This window comes from Odocoileus virginianus, chromosome 4, assembly GCF_023699985.2.
Source record: "Odocoileus virginianus isolate 20LAN1187 ecotype Illinois chromosome 4, Ovbor_1.2, whole genome shotgun sequence".
Lineage (NCBI taxonomy): Eukaryota > Metazoa > Chordata > Mammalia > Artiodactyla > Cervidae > Odocoileus > Odocoileus virginianus.
This window is the reverse complement of record NC_069677.1, coordinates 50,421,905-50,427,904: the sequence shown is the minus strand read 5'-3', so window position 1 is coordinate 50,427,904 and position 6,000 is coordinate 50,421,905. Positions and strand designations below refer to the sequence as shown.

General features: G+C 42.6%; 1 protein-coding gene across 3 annotated transcripts in view; it reads right to left on the bottom strand.

Moving 5' to 3' along the window:
* Positions 1-443: 443 nt before the first annotated feature.
* The window catches only part of LOC139034764 (uncharacterized), a 97,820-nt gene continuing 92,263 nt past the window's right edge, over positions 444-6,000 (bottom strand). For all 3 annotated transcript variants that reach the window (XM_070466531.1, XM_070466532.1, XM_070466533.1), the window contains one exon: positions 444-1,916. The gene's annotated coding sequence lies outside the window, so the exon portion shown is untranslated. The remainder of the gene's footprint in view (positions 1,917-6,000) is intronic.

Here is a 6,000-nt window from a genome sequence, read left to right as displayed (position 1 = left end):
AGAATACTATTCAACCATAAAAAGAATGAAATTTTGCCACTTAGAACAACATGGATGGACTTGGAGGATATTATGCTAAGTGAAATCAGAGAAGGACAAATACTGTATGATATTACTATATGTGGAACATAAAAAATAAAACAAACTAGTGAATATAACAAAAAAGAAATGACTCAGATATAGAGAACAAACTGGTGGTTATCAGTGGTGAGAAAGGAGGAGGGAGGGACAAGATAGGGATAGGGGATTAAGATATACAAACTATTGTGTATAAAATAAATAAGCTATGGGGATATATTGTACAACACAGGGAATATAGCCAATATTTTATAATAACTATAAAATATTATCCCCTCTCATAAAAAGAAAATGGTCCATTTTATTTCTGCATTGTTTGGAACTGGTGTCCTAACTTTGAATAAAATACAATTTGAAGCAGCATAAAAAAAATAAACTACAAGGATTTATTGTACAGCACAGGAAATATAGCCAATACTTTATGACAACAATAAATAGAGTATACCCTTAAAAAATTGTGAATCAATATGTTATACACCTGTAACTTATATAATATTATACACTAACTATACCTCAATTTAAAGAAAAAAGGAGATAACAAGCTCGAAGACAGTCAGGGCAAGACGTGGCATCACTGAGGGGATGTCTCCCCAAGACTCCCCCACAGTTTAAGAGAAACTTCCTGTCCTTCCGTCCTCCTCCCTGTCCTCCCTTCTTTCCCCTCCCTGTTCTTAGCCATGATTAACAGGTTTTAGTGCTTTAGGTAAAAAGTGACACCTTTTTGACCTCCCTGTCCTCTGAGCTGTTCCAAGAGCATCACCTGCCCAGTGCGACCAAACAGTAACGAGACACACCTCCAAGTCTGGCTCCCGAGACAGGTCTCACCACTTTGTAGTCAAACGGCGTTGTTTATGGGAGGGAGTCGGGCGGGCAGGCTAGTGACCCCTCGGGAATGTGAGCTCTGGTAGGCGTCACAGTAAGCCAGCTTCCGCCATGGGAAAGCCCTTCCTTCCGGAAGACCAGGCAGATGTGCAGTAGGATCAGGTGCTTTGCGGCCTTCTTAGGGCCAGGCGTCTGACCTCACGTGTCCTGAGGTGAGCAGGGCCAGAACAAAACAACCAAACCAAAGGCACGGCTGCCTTTACCTTGAATCCCTGCACCCTTTCCTCATGGGTTCCAGATTCTGGTGACTTCAGACCACGGCTGACACCCTGGGAGCTGTCTTCTGCCCTGGACTCACTGGAAGAACTAGATGATGCCAAATTCTGATTTCTATTCTGAACCGTCAACAGAGCTGAGCTCTGAACAGTGCTGTCTGTTTTTCTATTTGTATTTTGTTTGTTTGGGGTAGAGTCGTTGTAGGCCGGTCTGTGTTCCATTCAATGGTTAACTTTTGAATAAATAAACATTAGGAGCTATGAGTTCTCATGGGAGGGTATTAGTGCATCAGACTGTCGATTCAAGAATGCTGAGCCTTAGAAACTACTCACAAGTGCCAAACCTTGAGCACCTTGCTAAACAATGCACGCTCATCCCAGGCTCTGTCGCGAACAGCTTCACATCCTGGAAGAGCAGACCTTCCTCCCAGCATACCAGGCCCAGGGTTTCGGGCACATAGCTCTTTCTTTCTTTATCCCGAGGAAGAGCTACCCTGACTAGTTTTCTGCACAAAACACGCAGTCTAACCGGAGGGATGGGTGGACATGATCCCACTTTTTTTTTTTTTTTCAGTCTTCACACTCTTGCTATGCTCAGGCCAGCAAATCCCTCTGTGCTTTTTGGAAACACATCTGTCTCAGGCGGAGTTAATGCTACCGACAGTGTTGACTATGGTGCAGGCAGTCAGCTTGGCTGTGGACATATCTCGTAGACTCAGGGGCCAGTTGAGATGATGAATTCTGTAGAGTCAAAAAGAGAGTCACTGTGCTTATCTGTCATTAGGGGCTGACTTAACACTAGGTTTTTCTATCTTGCTTTTTTTGTCTTCCCTAGAAGGTAGCATCAGCTGTCAGAATGTTTTAAAAATACAAAGCATAGGTTACCACAGGAATTGTAACATCTCTTATCATTGAAAAACTGAACAGAATTACAGAAAGACAAGGCAATATGTTGATCCTTACAGAAGCCAGGTAATATGCACAGGGAGAGTTATTATACTATTTTCTATCCTTTTACATGTGTTTGAAAGAAGTGAAATAAATTTTTTAAATAGACTCTGAACACCCATTTGAAATGATAGCAAAGACAACTGACATACAAAATCTTACTCAAGAATTGTTAAGTATGGTCAGTAACAAACACTCACCCTTGGATCTAAGGATCTTTTATGTGCCAAAGCTTTGCATATGTGATTTCCAAGCCTTACAACCCTGAAAAAACAGGATAACTAATCCAATTTATAGGTGAGACTCAGAGAGGCTAAATGATTGCCTCAAGTCACTTGTCAAGCAACAGAGTCAACAATGAACCACAGACCTATCCTTCCTGAAGAAGCAGAATTTTCCACAACTCCACGCACCTTCAGCTTTGTCTGGGTGCAGAGGGCATAACTCCGTGCACTGGTGATTCCCAAGGTCAGGAGTAATGCAGGGGGAAGCTATGTAGGTTTACCTTCAGGCAATTCTCCTTCTTGTTGTTCAGTCACTAAATCATGTCTGACTCTTTGTGACCCCGTGGACTGAAGCATGCCAGGCTTCCCTGTCCTTCACTATCTCCTCTTGGAGTTTGCTCAGACTCATGTCCATTGCGTTGGTGATGCCATCCAACCATCTCATCCTCTGTCGTCCCCTTCTCCTCCTGCCTTCAATCTTTCCCAGCATCAGGGTCTTTTCCAGTGAGTCAGTTCTTCACATCAGGTGGCCAAAGTATTAGAGTTTCAGCTTCTGCATCAGTACTTCCAGCGAATATTCAGGACTGATTTCCTTTAGGATTGACTGGTTTGATCTCTTTGCAGTCCAAGGGAGCCTCAAGAGTCCTCTCCAACACCACAGTTCAAAAGCATCAATCTTCAACACTCATAAAGAAGGTTCAGCTCTCATATTGGTACATGACTACTGGACTAGATGGACTTTTGTTGCAAAGTGATGTCTCTACTTTTTAATATGCTGTCTCAATTTGTCACAGCTTTTTTTCCAAGGAGCAAGCGTCTTTTACTTCCATGGATGCACTCACTATCCGCAGTGATTTGGGAGCCCAAGAAAATAAAATCCGTCACTGCTTCCTTTTTTCCCCATCTATTTGCCATGAGGTGATGTGACTAAATGCCATGACCTTAGTTTTTTGAATGCTGAATTTTAAGCCAGATTTTTCACTCTCCTCTTTTACTCTCATGGAGAGGCTCTTTAGTTCCTCTTCACTTTCTGCCATTCAAGTGGTATCATCTGCATATTTGAGGCTGTTGATATTTCTCCCAGTAACCTTGATTCCAGCTTGTAACTCATCCAGGCTGGCATATCGCACGATGTACTTTGCATATAAGTTAAATAAGCGGAGTGATAATAAACAGCCTTGATTTCTCCCTTCCCAATTTTGAATCAGTTCGTTGTTCCATGTTCAGTTCTAACTGTTGCTTCTTGACTTGCATACAGTTTTCTCAGAAGACAGGTAATGTAGTCTGGTGTTCCCATCTCTTTAAGAATTTTCCACATCTTGTTGTAATTCACCCAGTCAAAGGCTTTAACGTAGTCAATGAAGTGATTCTCCTGGAAAGAGAATTTAGGAAATTCTCCCATTCTCCTTGATTTGAGGCTCTTGGATTCCCCCTTGCCAAAAACAAACAAAAAACTGGGAAACTTGTTTCTCCAAAGTGTCTCCTCTTTGCTGTTGCTGTTGTTTAGCATCTAAGTTGTGTCTGATTCTTGCAACCTCATGGACTGTAGCCTGCCAGGCTCCTCTGTTCATGGAATTCTTCAGGCAAGAATACTAGAGTGGGTTGCCATTCCCTTCTCCAGGAGATCTTTCTGACCTAAGGATTGAACCCAGGTCTCCTGCATTGCAGGCCGATTCTTTACCACTGAGCCACCTGGGAAGCCCTGTCTCCTCTTTAGAGGTTGTCTTTTAAAAATGTATTGCTTTTGGGTACCATAAAACTTTTCAACACATTGCTAGTTTTTTCCCTTTGAGTTAATTTATTATGCAGCTTCATTTTTTCCCCCGTTGGGAGAGAATGTCCTAAAAGCAAGGACATCTGGGGCAGGGGAGTCACTAAGAGGTGATAAAAGGTTACAAAAAAGGAAAATGGGGAAATCCCATGTCCTCTCCTTTGTGTTTTCCCCCAAGCAGCAGTCAGCACCACACCCTTATGGGCGTATATTTGATCTTTATACATTGTAAAGTCTAAAAATAAAAGAACCATCTTTGAAAGGGAACATTGTGCCCTCAGTTTTTGTGGAGAATTTGAATCCAGTAATTAATTCTATTTTTTAAAGGCCAAACTTTGATATCTGGATTTTCTTCTTCGATGCCTCTTCCCTTCCCAGCGAAGTGAGTGTTTGCTGAATGGATGTAAGGGTCAGTTCCAGGCCAAAAAGAACAATGGGCGCATTAGAACTGCCAAGGGTCAGAAGCTGAAGCATTCACATCACAGGTCTGAGTAGCAGGAAATCATGACATTCCTGAGCTCTTTGGAGATACTGGTATTCAGAGGCAATGGATGATTCCAGCTTCATTTCAGGTCTCGGGGGATGGCACTGGGTTGCGAAGATCTTCAAGAACTAACACACACAGATACACACACACAGATACACACATACACACACACACAGACACAGAGATACACACATACACACACATATCCACATACCCTATCGATGAAAACCACATCATCTCAGTGACTCCTGACAGTCTTGACAAACATTTCTCCCTCCCACTAACACATCCATCCCCACTGTGAGGGATCCAGAGGGCCTCATAATTTGCTACTGTGAGAGAAGAAAACCAACATTGGATTTCACCCCGTGTGCTTACTGGCCAAGGCTAAGAAAACATTCAAGCTGATGGCTTCTTTGCTCAACCAGCTGAACCAAGGGCAAGGGAGCGAATGACAGCAGGAGCCTCAGTAATTCCTGCATCCAACCTCAACTCCAAAGATGATCTTCTTTAAAGAAAGAATTCTTTGAATGCCTCCATTTTATCTTGAGACATGGGGGATGCAGGTGGCTAAGGCTACACACACGCAAAGTAGCAGTGGATCTCGTGTTCATCCAGCCAGGATGCTGGGTTGACCAGAAAAATGTACCTGTAGGAATCAGACAAACCACAGAGATATGGATCCATTTCAAATAATCACTCTGAGGGGAGACCGCATGGTCAGCCACTGTCCCAACTTCCCCTCATGGGCCGGATGGGGGACTCTAAAGTCATCCAACAGGGACATTGGCAGTTCCATTAAACAACCTCTTCAGACCCACTTGTAAAGTTCTATGAACTTAGAAGCCCACATTCCAAGAAGAGAGAATCTCAGACTCAGAGGGCATCCCAGGGTCATTTTATCAAGCCTGGTTAGAAAATACCATAGATCTTGTAAGTGAATCTTCTACCCTTTCATAATAACTTGACATCACCCTTAAACTTCAATTTTTCCACCTATAAAGTAGAGAAAACAATAGCCCTGACTTAACAGGGATATTGTCATGACTGAAGGAGACATGAACTATAAAAGTGCCTTGTACAGCACCTTACCCATTACCAGTGTTAAATAAATAGCAGCAAGAATGAGGACACCACCACAGTCCTAGCAACCACAACCATCAGATATCTCCTGGACTGACACCCTGAGATACTCTACAGTACTCTGTCACACCTGTTAAGTCTGTTGTGGGCTGCAAAACTAGAAAAATCAAGCATGTCCAGCATTACATGTTTACATGCTCAATTAGAATCAATAAATATCCAAATGAGTGGTTAAACATACAGTTGTGTGGGTGCTTTATCTGGTTCTATAAAAGCTTTCTTCCACACAGGAATATAGTCTGTGATTGGAAG